At 33.6% G+C, this 21510-nt stretch overlaps 1 long non-coding RNA gene across 1 annotated transcript in view; it reads left to right on the top strand.

Moving 5' to 3' along the window:
• LOC120888153 (uncharacterized) overlaps positions 1 to 20827 on the top strand; it is a 74009-nt gene extending 53182 nt beyond the window's left edge. Inside the window, exon 3 of the long non-coding RNA XR_013440405.1 lies at positions 17490 to 20827. This is a non-coding gene — a long non-coding RNA (uncharacterized LOC120888153). The remainder of the gene's footprint in view (positions 1 to 17489) is intronic.
• Positions 20828 to 21510: the final 683 nt, after the last annotated feature.

The following is a 21510-nucleotide window of genomic DNA, read 5'->3' as shown; positions in this document are numbered from 1 at the left end:
TGGCAGGCTGGCAACTCAAGCAGAATTTCTATATTAGTGTCTTGAGACAGAATTCTCTTTTCCCTGGCACACCAGAGTTTTTCATTAGCTGATTGGATAAAACCTATCTACATTATTGAAGGTAATCTCCTTTATGTAAAGTCAATTGACTATAGATGTCAATTCCATCTACAAAACTCCTTCACCACAATATCAGAACTCTTATTTGTCAAAACTACTGTGCACCACAATCCAACCAAGTTGACACATAAAGTTAACCTTTTTAACTCCTATTCATTTGAAAGTTTCAAAGCATATCATTCTTAACAAAGGGTGAAGAACCTCTGCTAGGAAGTTAGGTGACCTCTGAGTTCAATGTTCCTGATTATGAAATCTTGAAAAGTTCACTTAATTTCTTTTTATCTCAGACCTTTTTTTTCTGTAAAATAGACAAAATAATACCCCTTGTTGTGATGAACATGAGGATTGAATATTTGAGTGATCTATTGGATAAAAAAGTATGTAGCACAGATTCCAATGCACAGGGAGTATTTGTCAAATAATAGTTTTGTTAATATTGATAGGTATTGTTATTATTCTGTAATTTACAAAGACTTGTGTTTAAATTTTTGTTGCTCTCTGAGTTATTTAGGTAGATGTCCTAGGAATGCTAACACTCTATCTTGACCAATATTCCTCTTCCTGGTAGGTTTTCTAAGGGAGCTTCACATACAAGGAACATTAAGAAGTAAGAATTTAAGTACAACTTCATTATTAACTACTCTATCTCCTGGCATATTAATAAGTCATTGGAGCATAGCAGTTATTCTGAAATGTGAACATTCATATACTTAATTTATCTTTTGGAGTGGGAGAGGAGGAAATATGGAGTAAGGTGTAGGGGAGCTTTAATTACATGCCTTTAACAGAGCTGTCTGGAAGCAGTTCCAGCAGGGGAAAGAGAACCTATGGATGAGGAAAAGCAGGGGAAAAAGAGAAAATTAGAATTTATTCAAAATCTATCTCATCTCTGCCTATCTTTCTTAAGCCTGCCACCCCTACTAAAAAGAAACTAAATTCAACTAAAACAAGAGAGTACTGAGAACATCTGCCTCCTTTCCCCTGCCTGTACCCTGCTACTTCAACAATTGTGCTCTGCCTGGTTGAGATGCATGAGCTCCTATTCAGTGAGGAAGACAGCAGGAAAAGATCTCAATCAGGAATATCTGGGAACAGAAGTGCTGGGAAAGGAATGTCTGGGCAGGCAGGAGATCAGAGTCTTGCAATTTGTATAATAACATTTCATTTTATAGACCCAGTCTGATGTGACCCAGTGATGTCTTGCTTAAATATATGAATCAAAGAAGAATTTGACAAACTGTTATTATACCCAAACCATTTTAGTGATTTATATCATATCTGTATAAAACCATACTACTTCTTAATATTTTATTGAATCAAATGCAAATTGATTATTCTAAAACTTTAACTATATATATACATATATACACATATATACATACAAATACATATACATATATAATGATTTCTGTGAAATCATGGATGCTGTTATTGTGTGTGCACATGTGTACATATTAAAAATAAAATTTAAATCTGTGTGAGCTGTCTAAACCTATACCTCATTCAACCAATTGGAAGCATAACATACTTTAAAGAAAAACTAGTTTTATGTAGGTGAAAAGGTTAGTTTTATACAGGTATTTTCTGAATTCCCATTATCACAACAAACTTGTCAAAAGTGTCAGAAATGGTTTTATGCACCGTGGTACAGGCACAGTTGAGGCAGTCATTGAGTGCACTTCCAAGTTGGTCCTATAAAGAAAATGAAATAGGTAAAGAAAAAGGAAATGAATTACTGGAAGAGTGAATTATTTATTTTAATATGGATGAGGAAAATTATCATTTAATATACCTGTGATTTGAGTGTTCAATGAAAAAGCCATAAACACTGCTTATTTTTAAGTAGATGGCATAATCCTAAGATTCGAAAACAACTGGCTGTTGTTTGAAAAAAAATCTTCATAGAGAAGGAGAGAACTTCCTTGGGTTTGGATTGGTTTTGAGAAGAAGAAGATGGAAAATCATACATAAAACCCACACTGCACATCAGTCGAAGGGGAGATGAGAGACTATTCACATCACTGTGAGTTGCATGCCAGTTCCTGACCTCAATATTTTTGGAGAAGTAAGAGCTAATAAACTTCTCACACACAGAAATCTAGAGTATAAAAACATTCTCCACCAACTTGGAATATAACATTGGCCCATCCTTTGGAAAAAAACTCTTTCAAATAATTAGGCTAACTGAAAATATTTAATTCAAACATGAGTTATTGAAATAGAGAAAATATAATATAAACTCAGAATTATTGAAGAAAATTGTAGGTTGCATATTCTAATTCATTGGAGCAACCCCTAAACATTGCAAGGAGGAGATATATATAACTAAATAAATAGATAAAACAGAAATTTTTAAAAATATATTTATTTATTTATTTATTAAACTTTATTAGAGACAGAGTCTCGCTGAGTTGCTTAGGGCCTTGCTACCTACCTCAGCCTCCTGAGTTGCTGGGATTAAAGGCATGTGCCACTGCACTCAACTTAAAACAAAAATCTTAAACATACTAAAGTAACAATAAAAAAATAAAGAACAGAGAAGCAAAAACTAAATAAATAATAAAATGATTAGATCTAAAACTAAGCATATTGACCATTCCATAAATTGCTAGTGGATTAAACATATAATAAGCAAATGTGGAAGTGATCAAAATAGATATATTTTTAAAAGACAATACTGCATAATAATTAAAATAAATTATTGACATGAAATGTAGATGAACCTAAAAGTCATTATGCTGAATGAAAGAAGCCTTATAGAAAGGATATATACTCTATGAATTTATTCATATCAAATTTTAGAAGAGGAAAACTAATATTTGTGCTGCTATAGCAAAATACTTGAGACTGGGTAATCTATAAACAACAAAAATTTATTTCTCACTGTCTGGAGCCTGGAAGTCCAAAATCCCGGTTTCCCTGAGGTTCTGGTCACTTCTTCCAAGATGAGGTCTTGGTATTGTATATTCTGGCCTCTAGCCTCCAGGGTGGGGGACAAATGCCACTTTGTCCCATGGCAAAAAAGATGGGAGGAGGTAGAGAGTAGCATCTACTACCCGAATCCCTTTTTACAAGGTCACTTATCCCATCCATGAGGGCCATCAATGAGGGCCCCACCTCAGCACTTCCACACTGGTGATTAAGTTTTCACACATTAAATTTGGAAGACACATTCAGACTATAATACAAATTAATCCTGAAAAGGTTCAGAAGAGTGGAGAGTCAAAAAGGATTGAGAAGAAAGACTCAGAAGTACACAAATACGTTTTCTGGACTAATATTAATATTCTATATATCTTGGTAAGAATTTGATGCACAGGTATGTGTGTTTCACTATAAACAAATTTTAGCCAAAAGACAAAACTAAAAATTGAACTCTAGGCAACACTATTATAATATATATAACACATATGTATTATTATGAATGCAACAAATTATTATGTATATACTAATAAAATATTGATAGCAGTACACTATATCTGCAATTTATTTTCAGAAGTATTAAATAATAAAATGGTTGAAGGATGGCTAGAAAGTATATTTGATAAATATTTCACAATTGAAAATAGATTAGAGTGTTAATTTTAAAATAATTCTGGTGAGTATAAGAATATTTAGTGTGAAATTCTTTGAACTTTTCAGTATATCTGGAATTCTTTGTAATAAAAAGTAATATGGGGGTCAACACAAAATCTATAATGATTGACAAAAATTGCTAATTTTTGTAATGACTAAATGCATTTTTGTAAATTGATTAAGAAAAAAAGATAAATATTAATAGGAATAAAGAGGATGTGGACAAAATTGCTGTCCACCAAGAATTCAGGATCTTTTAGAATCAGTTATTTATTCTCATGGAACAGTGGTTACCTGGAGTAACTCCAGAGTGACTGTTTCACCCGGTATTAATCATTTAGCTGCTCTGTGTTCATCTTATGCCAATGGAAAAAGTGTACAGAACCAGTGGAAACTTCTAAAAACCTAACCTCCAAACTTGTACATTCTCAGTTATGCACATGTACTATATACCAAAGAAAATCACATGGGCGAAAGATACACTCTATTATGAGGTCATGGCAAAGATGGAAACAAGGGAGATGCAGAGAATTGGGGCTTGTTGCAAAGTCTTCCATAAACTCAACAAATGCAGAACAAATACAGTATCCCCAAAACAGCAGCCTACATGTCATTTTTAATTTCATATGTAATGTTTACAAAAATTGATTATTTTTGAGCTGTAAATACATCACCACACATTTTAAAGGGATAAAATCGTGTGGAGTATATTTGTTGACCAGAAGAAGTAAGCTGCAAGTCAATAAAAAATATTATAAGGTAATTAGAAACTAGGAAATAAATTTCTAAATAACTCATAGATCAAAAAAGAATAAAATGAAAATGGGAAAAGAATTTAACTCAGTTATAGAAAAATACTTCATGCCTAAAACCATGGGATATAAAGTCATTCAGAGGGAAATTAGCTGACTAAACAATTTAACCTGAAGAAAACATACAAATGGTTTGTTTTAGTCAGATTTCTCATTGTTGTGTGAGACAAAAAGACCTGACAAGAACAATTTTAGAGTTTATTTGGCACTCAAGGTTTCCAAGGTCTCAGTCGGTAGACAGCTGACTCCATTTCTGTGGGCCTAAGGTGAGGCAGAACATCATGGCAGAAGAACATGGAGGAGAGAAAAAAGCTCAGGCCATGACAAACAGGAGAGAGAGAGAGAGAGAGAGAGAGAGAGAGAACACACTCTACTCATCAGGGGCAAAATATGAACCCCAAAGTCATGCCCCCAATGACCTATCCCTTCCAGCCACACACACAACTTGTCTTCAGTTATCACTCAGTTAATCTGTATCAGGAAATTAATCCACTGACTGGGTTACAACTCTGACCCTTTTACCTCAACTTTCTTGCATTGTCTCCAATTGAGCTTTAGGAAGACACCTTATGTCTTAATTTGTCTTCACTACATTATTTTCTCTTGTTGATTATATTTCTATAAAAATATCTAAAATATGAAAGAAGCCATCAGCTTAATAAAGTGCTAATAAATATCATTTCCTGAATGCCTATTTTGTGCCAGTCCTTCTAATATTTGGATTGAGATGGCACCTTGGTTGTCAACATGACTGGAGTGACACACCTGGAAAATTGGTAAAGCACACCTTTAGTTGTGTCCATGAAGGTGTTTCTGGAGACAACTGCATACACATCAGGGAACTCAGGTGGGGGAGACTGGCCAGGAATTTTGGCCACACAGTCCACCATTCTGGAGACCTGCATAGAACAGACAGAAGAAGAAGACTGAAGCTCACCCCCACACAAGATCTCTTCTTAAGTGAGTGGGATTTTTTTGCTATTGCATTGCCCAGAACATTGGACATCAGATTCTTCAACTTTTGAACACAGGGACTCAAAGAACCAGCAGCACCTCTGCAGGGAGCTCCCACACCTTCAGCCTCAGACAGGAGCTGTGGCATTTGTGCCCTTTTATCTCAGGCTCCAGCCCTTTGGACCAAGCAGCTACTGGTTCCCCCAGTTCTCAGCCAACAGATGACCACTGTGGGTCTCTTCACTCTCTGATCCTGTAAACCAGTCTTGTACATCCCATCTTATAATTACCTGCACAGGCTATTGGTTCTGTTCCTCTAGAAAACCTGACTTCTACAATTGTATAAGTGTATTCACATATTTAGTTCTCTCTAAATCTCTTATAATGTATTTCATTATTACTATTTTAAAAATAAAAAAAACCTAAGGCTTAGAGAGATTAAGTAATTAAAAATGTAGTATTTTGTCCTAATTCCACTTAATTCACAAAGCTAAGCAGAATTATGGGTGCTGAAGGAAGAAACAGACAACAGAAAATCTGTCACATGATTCATCAGAGCTCAGGAAAATACAAATAAAATAATATCAGTACATGAATGAAGACACTGCAAAAGAAAATACTCCAACAGCAAGCAGGAACAGAGAGGAATGAAAACAATAGAGGAGTATTAACATGTTGCAAAACTAAAGAAATGAAGATTCCATAAAAATAACATGATCAAAGATAAATAAAGCAAAGATGTACTACCAGTGAAGGACTGGTTATATTATATGACATGCTAAAAAATCCCTTCTTGTCAATATAGAAAATAAAAAAGTTATCCACCTCTAACTGTTGATTTTACAAACAGAAAGAAGAAGAGGCAACAAAATAAGATGGATACGATGATTATATGGATAAATCTAAACATGATTTGAAATCTCCTGTAATCTTTAATTTATGTCTCACTGGACAGTCATGTCACAAGAACAAACTTTGCTTCTTTGAATGCTAGGGAATTTGGTGTGTACGTGTGTGTGCATTTCGTGTGTGTGTGTGTGTGTGTGTGTGTGTGTGTGTGTGTTTAGGCTAAGGCATTGCTACATCAAAGAAAATTGCAATTCTGTTAGTACAGAGGTAGACTGTGGATATTGGGAATAAGATTAACATGGATGTGGGGGTTAAGTAAATGACTGAAACTAGCAACAAAGATGTTCCTGGTGATAACTGGCAAAAAGTTGCAGTGACATGGTAGTAAGAACAAATATTCAAGAAATCTCACTATAAGGGAAAAAGTAGCTAAAGGGTCAGAAGTACAGGGTGAGCTTTAAATACTACGCAATTTTATGAACCAGCAATATTTTATTAATTTTATTTATTTATAAAGTATTGAATTAATTTTTTCTAAATTCTCAAAAAATGCATTTATACATTCACAAATATAAAATATAAAATGAGTGAATATAAACTAATGTATGCACAGATATTCCTGTCTAGATTTGGAAGATCTCATATTTCTTAATTTCTAAAACTAGGCTTATAAAATAAAATGAAGTTGAAGATCGTGGCTAAAGTAAAAACCATTTATATCACAGATGTTACCTTTGGGTTTGCCAATACAGCAGAGGCCACCTGTTGGGAGCCTCATGGTCCATTCAATAATCACTATTCATTTCTCATTTGTGGAAGGGAATGATACATAAAATTTAGATGAATACTTTGCAAATATTATACTTAAGAATTGGCGCTACTGCTGTTTTCAAAGACTTGTACTAAACACAGCCAAATTAAAAGCACTATGGAGAATATTTATAGTGACACTTTGATTCCTCTGCGGTTATTTCTCAAGGAAGGTAAGAAACATGGAATACTTCTAACATGTGGAATAGGATTGGGAAGTAGAGTTCACATTTTATGAACTTTATGAAATATACTGTGTTTACACAGGTGTTTGTGATAAGTAAGTAGATCAGTCCAGTCATATCTCTTTACCGTGAGGAATGCAAAAGGATTTTTAGTTAAGGATAAAGAATTTCCTTTTAATTTTACTAGGAAACATTTAGAATTATTAAAGATATAATTTAGAATTTAGATTTCAAACTTAAGCCTTTCCTGGGCTTAGAGACAGAAAGAAATATTCACTCTGTTTTGTGTTTTGTTTTCTGAATATAATATTACTTTTTATATGGCTTCACACTCAAGTCATCTGTTATCCCGTTGTTGGACTGAAAGTATTTGAAAGTATGAAGCACAATTATACCCACTTGGTATCTTATCTTATATTAAAAGCAGATAATAAAATATTGCCTTTTCTTTTTACTCTTTGTGTGCCTTTCTTCTACTGTGTGATGGTACCCAGGACTAGGTTCAAGATATTTATGTATCCAGTAAATATTAGCTAATTTTTTTAAAATATTGACTTTTTTATAAACAGTAAAATATGCAATTATGAGGTCATTCAGAATTTCAGGGCACATTGGGCTTTAGTAAAATAGACACCCTTCTGGTTGGGATTTATTTTGTCATATTAGATGTCTAACTGGTGATTCTTACATAAATATTATCTTTGGTTTCAATAATGATTTATAACTTCTGGAATTGTTTAATTTTAAAGAATGAATTACAGTTAAATCAAGGCTTTAAATAGTTCCTCTATAGAAACATTTGTTGGTTACAACTCTCATCTTGCTTCTCCAATCCATCTAAATAATTAAGCCTTATCAAACAGAGGTATATATATGATATTGCCAAATTACAAAAATACCAACCTCTTTTATCTTCCATTGTAATAAGTGTTAAGGCTCAGATTTATTGTCATGTTAAATATAATGACAAATATACAGTTTATATAGGAAATCTAACCAACTAACTTTATTTTGAAATAATAATTATGTAGCTAGATGTGATAATTATGACTCCTGCCAAGCCCAGAGACATTTTTAAGGAAGTGTTTCACTGAGCACTTTTATGACTGGACTACCCTCTACAGTTAGGTTTTACAATGTGATAGCACACATAAACACTGACTGCTAGACCATGACTGAATGCTACATCCCAGAAAAGTATATATATATATATATATATATATATATATATATATATATATATATATATATATATATATATGCCAGTGGATGAGAATGCTCAGAGGAAGATGCTCTGCATTACAATATACTCTTTGTCATTATCTGAACCAGGAGCTACAGAATATAATTATCTACTTTTCTTTGTATTAATAACCAGTACTTCTTTCCACACTTCACCTAGTAACAGAATGATCTGATTTATGAAAAACCTGTTAGACATAGTTCAGAAAGCTTGGCACTGTTCCTGCCATAGGTAAAACACAAAGATTAATGTAGAAACGGGCTTTTAATGAAACTATTCCAATTAAAGGCCATCACTGTTCTCTTTGGAGGGATTATGTTGGGCCTATTGGAATATATGTTATCTTCCAATTAGATCGTTAAGATGAGATGTAACTTGAGAACTGATAATGTCATTATGGCACATAATTGGAAAAGGCTGGTCTGAGAGACAGGGAGAGACGGGGAGTGAGAGAGAGAGAGGGAGGGAGGCAGGAGGGAAATATTATAAGCCTGCAAAAAACATTTCCAAATTCAATAGTAAACTTAATTATCAGTTTTGTAAATCACCTAATTATGTTTTCTCTTTACACTAATTTGTTTTGATATTTATTAGCGGTAATTAACAGAATCTCAGTTAAACAGAGTATATGTATTAATAGGCAAAGGTATCTGAAGCCTAAAATAAACAAAGACAGGGGCTGTGCATAACATAAGAAAGGTGTGAAGAAGCATAAGGAAAGCAAATTTAGGAGGAAGCAGAAGCTATTATGAACATAGATTGGGAAAAGGCTGAAGAGCAGATGTTTGGAAGACAGTAAACAACACATTAAAAATGCTCATTACTGAACTACCCAGAGCTGCTTAGAATGGAATTCCCATCTCTGTGAGGCTGGGTACTACAGCGGATTCCATTATTCCTCAGACCTGGTTTCCTGTCTTAGGCTCATATTTCCCTTCTATCCATTCATACCCTGATATTATTTCCCATGTTACTTGGCAATAACTTGAATAATTCTGTATAGATTAATGCTAGTTATGGAAACATTTGAAATAAGGAAATTGCTATTTTTATGTGAAAGAATTGATTTGATGGCAATGTGTAAAAAAAAGTGAATTATGTCAAATACTGGATCTTAGTGATTTAACTCATACCAGCCATTAAATTTATAATATTTAATCAAAATGGCTTTGGAATACAAAAAATTCAGACACAAAGAAATAGTTGCTAAGACAGTAATAGAGAATTCACAACTAAGAGCCCAGAGATAAGGCAGATACCATTATCTATGATCTGTTGCTCAATAGTATAACTAAATGACCAGGATCTGTGCCAATAAGTATCAAAAAGCTATGAAATGAACACATATTTACAAAATACATCTTAGAAAAGATGGCAGAGAGAGAAAGGAACAGAGCATCTAATATGTCCAATATCTATTTAAAATACAATGTAATCTATTATTAAAAACCTTCCTACAAACCCTAATGCCAGTAATGGCAGAGTAACTTGTGTATTACTGACCCTCATGCAGATAACAACTTTGTAAACCCTGGATAAAATATTCAGATAAAATAGAGTGACCACAGCAGGCAGGAGCTAGATGGAGTAAACCCACAAAGAAGGAAACTGCATCTACTTTTCATTTCGTGCTGCACTCAAGTCAGTACACAGCCAAAATTTTACAAGGTTGGGGATAGTAAGGAGATTCTATACGAGGAAATTGTGGAAAGAAGAGCCCCAAATCTCTACATAAACACCATTAAAATAATTTTTTCCTAGGTAGGAGAAACTTCAAAGAACTCAGTGAGAAGTGACATCCGGAAGACTGTGAGGGATGCATAGTTTCAGTTGATTTCCTCTTCAGTGGAGCCATAAGTTTGAATCTGAATCAATGCAATTTAATTCCTATGAGAATAACAAATCAATACTCTTTAGGAAAAAAAACATATACATAGTGAATAGACAGATAAGGAATTTCAGCAGAGAAATGAAAACTCTAAAATGTTATGGATTGACATAAAAAATAAAAAATAAAATGACTCAATGGAAATATTACAACTGAGAAAAACAATATTTACTATTAAAATGTCCCTGCGTATGGTAAAGTAAGTTTGAGGACAGATGAAAAGAAAATATTCAACTAGAATAGAAAGATTCTCAGTGACCATAGAGAATATATCAAAAAACCCAAGATACATGTAATAGAATCCATAAAGATAAAGAGAAATAATAGAAATAACAGGCATATATTATACAATTGGAGGGTATGTTACACTTGTTGGGCTACCTTAACAGAATACCAGATTGGTGGTTTGAACAACAGAAATTCATTTTCTCACAATTTTAGAGACTAGATGTCCAAGATCAAGATACTGTCAGGGGTGGTTTCTGGTGAGGCGTCTCCTCTGGGCTATGGAAAGCCATCTTCATGCTTTGTCCTCACATGGCCTCTTCTCTATGCATATAGGGGGAGAGAGATCTCTGGTGTATCTCTTTCATTAGGAGTTGGCTTCTATTGAATTAAGGATCCAAAACTATTTCATCACTTAAGCTTTATTATCCATAGACCTTTTCTACAAAGTGAGTTATACTGGGAGCTAAGTTAACTTCTTCATATGAAGTTTGAAGAAACCAAAGCTAGTTAACATAAATGGCCCAAATTTTCCCAAATGTGGTAACAGAGATCTACAAACATATTTGACATTCTCAGCAAACTTCAAGCAAGATAAATACAAAGAAGAAGCACAGTTTGGGCACAGTAAAACTGTTGGTCATCAAAGCTAAAAAGTATCCAAAATATAGATGGAAAAAAATTATACATTACTTATAAGGATTAAGCAATCCAAGTAACAGCTGACATAATACCAATAGAGATTAGCTGGTGTTGAAGTGACATCTTTAAAGTGCTGAAAGGATATTTACTATGAAATTTATGTCCAGCAAAACAATTTTTTTAAATAAAGATAAAATAAAAACAGATCAATAAATACAAAAGGGGTTTTGGGATCAGTAGAATGTTACTGTAAGAAGTGGTGAAAGAAGTTTTCAGAATGAAGAAATATTTGAAAGTGAAGGAAGAAATGTTGAACCCCAGAAATGATAAATGTGGAGATAAGCAGAAAGCAATATTTAATTGTCTTTATTTAAAATTATATCTGACATTAAAGTAAAATCATAATATTTTTCTGAGTAGTCTAATATATTAAAATACAATAGATATTCAATTTACAAAGAATGGGGATAAATGAACATGGACTCTGAAATATGGATCTAGAGTTTGATACGGTGCACCGCCCATTTTTTCATCTCTGACTTTACTTGTGCTGTATTACGACTTTACTTTGTGGCCTGGGACCATTCACACATTTTCAGGATTTGAATCATGTGACTGTACTTGAACCACCTTCTTGGGAATTTTTGGAGTGGGAGAAAAGCTCTGGGTTTGATGAACACCAATGATAGCATGTCTTCACTGTGTTTCACCCACTCTAAAGGACATTTCTTTGCTAGAAACCTCAAGACCAGGCTCTATGTTGTATTCTTCTTTGTATCTACTTTAGCTCCAATCCAATACATCAGTCTTCTGTTAGACTCTTAAATGTCCATTGAGTAAACAGATGATTAAATTAATGAAGGAATGATTGAAAGAAAACAGAGGAAAGAATTTTCAGGAAAAGGAAGTTAGGTTTGGGTGTACTTAGCTTTGGGTATTAAAGTAGCAGTTAGGTCAAGATATTATAATATCTATAAAATGTGCTTTTGGATTATGAGAGAGAGGCAGGATTTAGAAATGTAGCTAGAGGTCATAGATGGAACTAATTTCAGAGTAGAAAAATAAAACATGCAAAAGGGAAAAGCTCTCAGAAATCTTTTAAAATGATCTTTTAAAATGTAATGCTTTTTTCTTTAATCATATGGCTGCTAACCTCTATCAGTCTAAGAATTTATCCAAAAATTATGAATTTCATTTTGCAGAATGGATTTTAACTATATAAACTATGGTCGTCAATGGAAAAATGTTTTAACGTGGTTCCAAAGGAAGGTTTATTGCCTAACCAGAAGTACACAGTCTCTTTCTTTCCCTAAGTTAACTTTTTACTGTTTAAAAGGGGGCTTTCTCTCAGCATAAGTTCTTTATCTTCTGTTTTCATGATTAACATCTGGCATCAATAAGAGGGTAGTTCGGGAAGCAATTTTGATCATAAGGTTTTTGAGGATCTGGTGTGTTTGGGATTGCATTTTTATTACTTACACATGGTGTCATTCCTTCCTTCAACTCTCTCTCTTTTAAAAAGAAGCATCGACAAACCTCTTTGCCAGTCTGGAGGCAATATTCTGGTACTATATACACTATCATGAAAATGTGTGAGCTTTGTCCAATCACTTTAACAGATCATTTGATTTCTCCCGTTGAGAGATTTTATTTTAGCCATGTTAATTTATTCACTTTACAGATGGTTTTCTGACCTTGGAAAGACACTCTCTTTTCTACTTAATGATAAAAAAGTCAATGTGACATTAAGTTTTTAGGATCTAATGAAAATAAGAATAGAATTATTATAAACCTCATAAATTATATTTAATTAAAGACCCGTGGAACTTAGAACTGGAAGAATATTTGGATTCTTCAATGATTCAAGCTTTCTCAAATGACAAAACTCTAAGTCCAAGATAGAGAGACTATTCCATTTTGCTATTAGCTCTTAGGAAGGCCAGGATGAGATAAAAATCTTCCAATCTAATTTTGTGGGTTTTTTAAATACAAGGTTAAATTTGGGAGGCTGAGACGGGAGGATTGAGAGTTCAAAGCCAGCCTCAACAACGGAGAGGTGCTAAGCAACTCAGTGAGACCCTGTCTGTAATAAAATACAAAATTGAGCTGAGGATGTGGCTCAGTGGTTAAGTGCTCCTGAGTTCAATTCCTGATACAAAAAAAAAAAAAAAGATCACAGAACTGAATAAGGACATATTTTAACACAACATTTTCAAGCAATGCCTGTATATCCAATGGTTGTGATGCAGTAATGCTCAGTTGCCCATTTTATAGAGAAGAAACATTAAATTGTAGAAGTGGGAGGAGTGATACAGAAACCTCAGCTTCCTCACCCCTCCCTGAGAATTACCATGAGATGTACCTTGTACTCTCTTACATTCCCCATGGCAATTCATTCCCAGTTGCCCACAATGGAATTTGTTCATTACCACATCATGTATTGGCTTTCCTGCCTCACTTACTTTTTAGTTTTTTTTTTTTTTTCTGGAATAACTTCCATGAATTACTCACACCCAAATAATTGTCTCAAAATCTGATTTATGGATAATAGAATTAGGACAAAGGCAGAATTTGAAAATAAGGAGTTAGCCTTTGCAGTCTCTATAGAGAAGTGAGAAATTTAAAATGCAACTGGAGAATAATTTTGGATATAGGCAAATGACCATTTCCTCTAAAGAACTGATTATTAATCACATTTTTAAAATGAGAAAATTAAAATCCAGTAGCTTGGAATTGTGTAAGAGATCAGTGATGTGGCTGTATTGGTACCAACTATAGCATGTCCCCTGGAGGTGAAATAAGCTAGATGTTCAAGTGTCTGAAACCTCTTTGCCTTAGCTTATTCTTCAATCTCTATGTCTGTTTTCACACTAGAAACAATATTTAATGTCCTACTTATAATTATTTTATTGGGCTATTTATGAAGTTAAAACTGCTACTACTATTTTCTGGTCAATTTGTATTATATATGTATGTACATACAATATTATCTACATACTGTACAATTTACATTAGGTGATTAAAACCCCACACTTTTTCTTTAAAAGTATTTTTCTTCTTGATCTTATTTATAACCTCAGTGACTAAATCATCCTCTCAGACAACAAGCTGATTGATTACATGAAATTGATCTATTAGGATCCAGAATTCTAGTAGCACTTCAGGTTCTAATTTTTTATTTTTTAAAATTTCATATAGATATGACATCAAATTTTTGATATACTAATTTCTATTCAAATTAGATCAACTTCTTTCTTTACTATCCTTGGCATATTGGTGATTATTTTAGCTACTATGTTTCAAAGCCTTTCACATTGATCTAGAGAAAGTTTATAGATCAATAAATGCTTAGTGAAAGAATTGTGAGTAAAGGGGCTGACTTTCCACCTAGGAAGAAAAGATTAATTGTCTTTGAATATTTATTATTTTCAAGGACACTTTTAATGGAATTTGTTCACTGCCAGAAATGAATACCATTTCCAACACCCCCCAAAAAAGATAGGGGGAGAAAAGAGAAAAAGAAACCCCAGAGCCTTGATGTTTCTCTGCAAAAGAGTTTTAGGTGCCTGGAGTCATGTGACATTTGATAAATGATATTACATAATATGTACCATCTGGAATCAAAATGCTTGTATTTAGTAAAACAGAGAGAGGAATAAAATTTGGACATCTCTGCCATATTATTGTAGAGTAAGCAATTTTAGGCTTGTAACAAATGATACAAAGAAACAATTTTTTTGCCAACATTTTTTTTTCTTGTGTGCATAAGAGAAACTAAATGTAAAACTATTTTTCTCCTGATCTTTTTCTTTGGGCTTGCCAATAAAGAGATGGTATAATTTTTTCCAGATTCACATTGTTTTATTCTGTGTGTGTGTGTGTGTGTGTGTGTGTGTGTGTACACGTGCACACACATGTGCAAGCACACTCAAATAAGGGAACATGCTAAATGGGTTAATATTCTGAAATATTCATTCTCATTTACCACGGTGCACAATTTAAACCAAGTGGAATTACAACATACTTTTGGCATGAAGTTGCTGAATTCATTATGTAGTGTTTAATTGCAAAGCTGATTGGTACATATTTACATGGCATCTGTAAAGATCATTTCAAATAGGAGTGAGCTTATTATATTTTTGCAAACATATTCAAATTCTTAACTCCATTTCAGAATAATGACTTTGAATATTAATACATTGCCCTCAGGCCTCTTAGTCACAGCTGTTTCTTTTACAAACATAGAAGCTTTGATGTGGCAATTCTCATTTTATTCTGTTGAGATCTTTTACTGAACATTTGGAATTGTTCTTTGGAACCAAATGATTCTGTCAAATAATTTAGAAGTTGTTGAGCTATCTTGGTCATTTTGTATTGCTGAGAATTTATCTGATCACTCATTCTTTGTAAGGCTTATTTCTGAGGTCCACAGCAAAAAAAGCTTCTATTTTCATGGGCAATGAACCAGTTTTATACAACACTTCACTCAGTCTCATTTCTAGCAGAAATTATGCATGTTTATACTTACAGTTTGATATATTTTGTAAGGCTAATAACTGGGGCTTGAACTTAGTAGTTATGGTGGTTTCCTTTATTTGAGATGTCTCACATTTAAGCCATTTTTAAAGAACCAATTGGCTCACTCCTAAAGATATAGCAATTAATGCTGCAGATTGTCCTGCAAAATGTGAGGAAGCCACATGTATAATCTATTATCATATATTTTTACTAATTTCTCAATAATATACTTAATCAAGTAAGAAAAGGGAATCTCATATTTCAAATGCTACTTTAGTCCATTTGTGCTGCTATAACCTAAGATCGGATAATTTACAAAGAACAGGACTTCATTCTTACAGTTCTGGAGGCCAGATGTCCAAGAACAAGATGCCAGCTGGTGAGGTCCCATTCTTTCTGCTGCTAACTGGAGTCCTCTGGCTGCATCCCCTGAGGGGAGGAACATTGTGTCCTCAACATGCCAAAAGCTGAAACTTGGATGACTGTTTAGCTGTGTGCAGCTTCTTTTATGAGGATCATAATCCTCTTCACTAGGGAAGAGTCCTTGTGGCCTAATCTCCTCTCTTAATGCTATCAGTTGACCATTATGTTTCAGAACCTAAATTTTGGGTGGGACATATTCAAACATGGCTACTGTTATGGGATGAACTGCATACCTAAAATTCATATGTTGAAGTTCAATCTTCTATGTTAAGTTGAAAGTAGTTCTTTAGGATAGGGCTAATCCAACCTGACAGGCATCCTTATAAGAAGATGATATGTTACTGCTGAGAGACTCCATGGTGCACACAGAGGAAAGGCCTTGGGAAGAAACAGTGAGAAGGCAGCTACACACAAGCTGTGGAGAATGGCCTCGGGAGAAACTGCACTTGACCTTAGGTTTCCCAATCTCCAGCAGTGTGAAAAAATAAACTTGTGTTTTTTAAGACACCCAACTTGTGGTATTGCTTCATGGCAACCAGATTAAACTAATGCACCCACCATATCAAAGAAATTTGTATTCTGAAAATAGAAATTCGTATTGAAAATAGAAAAAAAAATAGAAATTCCACAAATTTGGAAAACGGTGATAATTGAGTATGTATTGTTTGGCATTGACGATTTGAAGGAAAAAGAGGAGGAAACAACAAGGTAAATTTAATATTTACTTGAAGAACACAATCTTGTAATTAAAGGGAAGAAGAGTGATTAGGCATATAGAGAATAAAAGCATAGGGAGAGGAGGTACAGGAGTGTTCATTGAGTATCATCAATGGGACATTCTAGCAGTGTTGCTCATATAGACCAGGTGAAGTAATGAGATGTTGCTAAAAGCATAAAAGCAATATTCACTAAAGGATATTGATCTTTGAAACATAAAATGAATGCCTACCTCTACAGATGCAAATCTAAATGTAGTTAAAAATCATTTAGTTTTAGTCTTCTCAGTCAAGTGGCCCAGGGGACCCTAAATGACACCTTTCCCTTCATGCAGCAGTTCTGTTGGATTACCCACATACCTCCATTCTCAACTCTCCACTGCTTAGCACTTCCCCACACATTCTCCCTCCTCATCCAGGCCCCAAGTAGGTACTCCAGTGGAAGATTTCTAACACCTATATGACATTAAATTTTTAGCTTATCCTAGCTATTTGATTTTTACCGAGTCCATGTATGATTTCTCCTAGTATCCTGCTGAGGTCATTTGAAAAATTTTGAAAAGGAATAAATAGGAACAGCAAAAAGAATTGAGAATGACATCAACTGCGGATGACAGATTTCACGCCCTTTCTTCAGGATGACAGAAACAAGATTTCAGCGGTGAATCAGGGCAAGGTTTCACTTCAATATTTGCTATAGATTGGATATAGAAAAGGTGAAGACTGTCTCTTATTTGAACCTGGGATGGGGATAATATTGATAGACTCATCATACCGTAAACTGTCCTTTTGTTGACTTTTGTATTTAAGATTGGTTTACATAAAATGCCTGGAAAATGTAATTCATGGTATAAGAGTATGAACTGGTATACATTTCAACATGATTTAAGATAGTATACATTGGAGCAAATTTGACCATGAAACTAAAGTTGTATCTGATAAAAAAAATGACAAGGTAGAAAAAAGAGGTAGAATATTAATGACCTCATCACACACAGAGAAAAGCTGAGAGGTCCTCATAAAGCGGTAGAATGTTAATGACATCATCAATACATAGAGAAAAGCTGAGGCAACCTCATGAAATTTCAACAAATAAAAAGGTTTCACTTCTCAACGTTTATTAACTAAGTTAAAAAATAGAGGTAATAAGGTATTTGCTACCAAAACACAAGATATATATATATATATATATATATATATATATATCTTCTGTAATAGAGTTCGATATAAGTTACTTAAAATTGCAAGCCAAGAGAGATAAAAACATTGTTTGCTGGGGTTAGAGTTCAATGGTAGAGGGCTTGCCTAGCATATGTGAGGCACACTGGGGTTGATTCTCAGCACTGCATACAAATAAACAAAAATAAAGGTCCATCGACAGCTAAAAAATACTTTTAAAAAAACATAGTGTTTGCCATATAAAACTACAAGAAAATTTAAAGCAGTAAATATTGAAAGAGATTCTTTCCAGACAGTTAGATTCAGATAGAAAAACTGATGTACTAAATCATTATTCTCACTGGGAGCTTATCCTAGCTATTTGATTTTTACCAAGCCCATGTACGATTTAGATAGAAATTTAAAATTAAATTACAAATGATATGCTGATTGTATAAATGTTTTGAATTTATTAATTTATGTTGCTGATAAAAGGTATGAATGAACCATTCAGGATAGTCTATGATGCTATAATAACAATAAGACAATTTCATTGGCTTAATAGGAAAACCAAAATTCTCTCCCCCATATAATCTTCCAGAGAGCTGGATTGATAGAATAGCAGGCTGACTACCTTCCTGAACTTGGAAAACGCAGGTCTCTCTGTCCCACAGCAGTGAAAGGGAAAAGAGAGCCATGCCCATGCAATGCTAATTGCAAAATGGCCAGAGCTTATATTATGGTTTCTTTGCTTTCCTTCTAGAGGATGGTGGTCTCTTCCTCTAATTGCCTGTGAAATAGAAAAATGGTATAGGTAAACACCAGAAATTTCTATAAAAAAAATTTCATTTAAATATTTTTGATAGGTATATCTGTATCTTGTATAGGTATGTCTGTATTCTCTGCTCTCTTCCTAATTATACTACACCATTCTTGACTTTAGTGCATTGGTGGTACTAAAGTCACTCAAATCATTTTCTGTTCCTGTCTCCCTAACTACATGAAGACATTGTATATAAAATAAATTTGCAGAAGGAGCTTGTATTAATGTAGAAACAATGTTTCTTCCATTTCTCTTTCTATTTCTCTAAAGGCAGTATCTCTCCCTCTGAATCTGAGTAATGTCCTAGGTTTATGCTCTCACTAAGCAACAGCTTTGTTATATCATTTGTAATGCGAGCAATAGGCCAGAGAATGAAAAACATGGCAGGGCTTTTGTCCCCTTGAATACAAACCTGGCACTGTAACATACATGACGGATAACTTTTCTGATGGATTTTGCAAAATAACAGTCCTGCAAGTCATATTACTGTTCTGATCTTTTCCCAGGACATTTTTAACTTGTCCTCAGAAACTTTTAAGAACTTAATGAGTCTTTCTTCACTAGAATTGTTCACCAAGCTGAATTTCACAGGAAACTGATATTTTTTCCAAAGGTAGAACAATAAATACGAATTTATAGAAAATAATCTTATGATTTTGCAAATTATGTTTCAGATTTGCTTGAAAGTATTGAATACTATAATATGGATGTATATTTTTTTTCTTTTCCTGACGTAAAAATATTCTCAGCAATATATCTTTGTTTCTGATGTAAAAATTTAAAAATTTTTCTTAGAGTTTTGGGGAAAGATGACATTTTACTGATTGGCTAAGTCATAAATTACATTGAATATGTGCAATGCTTTCAATATTATACAAAATACTATTCAATAAAATACATTCACTTAAAATTGGTATTTTAATAAGTAATTGCTGTGTGTATGTGTGTGTGTGCAATTTTCAAATCATTTTGTAGCTTTTAAGAAATAATAATGGTAAATTTTAATCAAAAGAGTAATAACACCATGGTAAAAAAATATAAGAAATCTAAAACCAGGCTATTTGATTTTGAATACTGTATCTGCCCTTCAGCAGCTATGTGACACTGTACAAGATATCTGAACAATTGATATTTGTTAAAATATTTGAACAAGTTATATTGTTCAAATTTCTTCATTTTGCACTGTATCTCCAGCTTGCTAAAATAAATTGTGCGGATTTGAATAGAAGATTCTTGCAAAAATAGGATTCTTTGGACCCTTGGCCTTGGTGACTTTTATTCCCTTTTTGCAGTTCCTTTCCATGATCCCACAAAGAAGCTCCTCATTTCTCAGCATTGAACCACTTAAGACATCTTAAACTATAATTTCCCAAGCTCAGATCATTTTTCCTTCCAGCTCATGTATACCCTAATTGTCCTGCCACCTGTTCTTCATTCCACCAAGTCTTCTTCTGTCTTTTCCTCCCAATTACTTACCCCTGCTGATTCCATTTCTTTTCCTGTACAACTTCAACTTTGTGTTTCACCAGCCCCATTCCTTCACTCTGTTCACTTGACTGTTTACCCTTCCATTACACCAAAATTTAAGACCTTCAATTTTGGTATGTTCTTTATTTATTTCTCATTATTTGTAAAATGGTCTGGTAGGGGAAAAAAAAAACCCTGTTTTGGAGTACCTGCTAAACATAAAATTCTGACCTGCCATTTATTGAATACTTTCTGTGTGTCTGATGATAAAAACTGTGCATCTGTTATCTCCTTAAACCTCACAGCCACTCTGTGGGATAGATAATATTATACCCAGCTTTACAGATGAAAATCTAATGCTTAGAAATGTTAAGACATTTATTAAAGAGCAAACAGTTAATAAATGGCAAAGACTGGATGTGGAACTTGGTGTGTTTTTTCAAGATAGATCATTACCTTTGTACATGGCTCCAAATGTACTATTTTTTTGTACACTTTCAACTTGTTTATTATTATTATTATTATTATTATTATTATTATTATTATTATTATTGTCATTGTGCTTTCTGTTCTTTCCTTCTTTGGAATTCCATAAACACTCTGTCAGTCTTTTTTTTTCCTTGCATTTGTTTGGCAGTTGCACATTCTCTATGATGCAGTTACCTGAAAAAAATTGGATCCTTTAAAAAATAAACTTTACTACCCTCCTCCCAGCCAATGCAGGGCTCTGATAATCCTTAAATTTTTCATATGTATCTATTTGTCCAGAAATCCAATATCCATATTATGGTTTAAAATAAATATTTATCTCATATATATCTTATTATATAAATAGACATGTATTTAAAATTTGAGGGCACTTTCCCACATATGTATATATGCCCCTTGACTGCTGGTAACAAATATAGATATTTTTCTCCAGTAGACACCAGCAAGTGTACTTCCTGTATAAAGTACAGATCAAGTATAGATCTCCTAAAACATTTATAGATGCGGGCACTAGGAGAATCTTTTATTCTAATATTTCATCATGATCTTGATTCCTGACGTATAGTTCCTAAATCCCTTGAATCCCTTGGAATTGTCTGAATGATTGGAACA

The sequence above is a fragment of the Ictidomys tridecemlineatus genome, chromosome 6 (assembly GCF_052094955.1).
Source record: "Ictidomys tridecemlineatus isolate mIctTri1 chromosome 6, mIctTri1.hap1, whole genome shotgun sequence".
Classification (NCBI taxonomy): domain Eukaryota; kingdom Metazoa; phylum Chordata; class Mammalia; order Rodentia; family Sciuridae; genus Ictidomys; species Ictidomys tridecemlineatus.
This window is presented reverse-complemented; position numbering and strand designations above follow the sequence as displayed.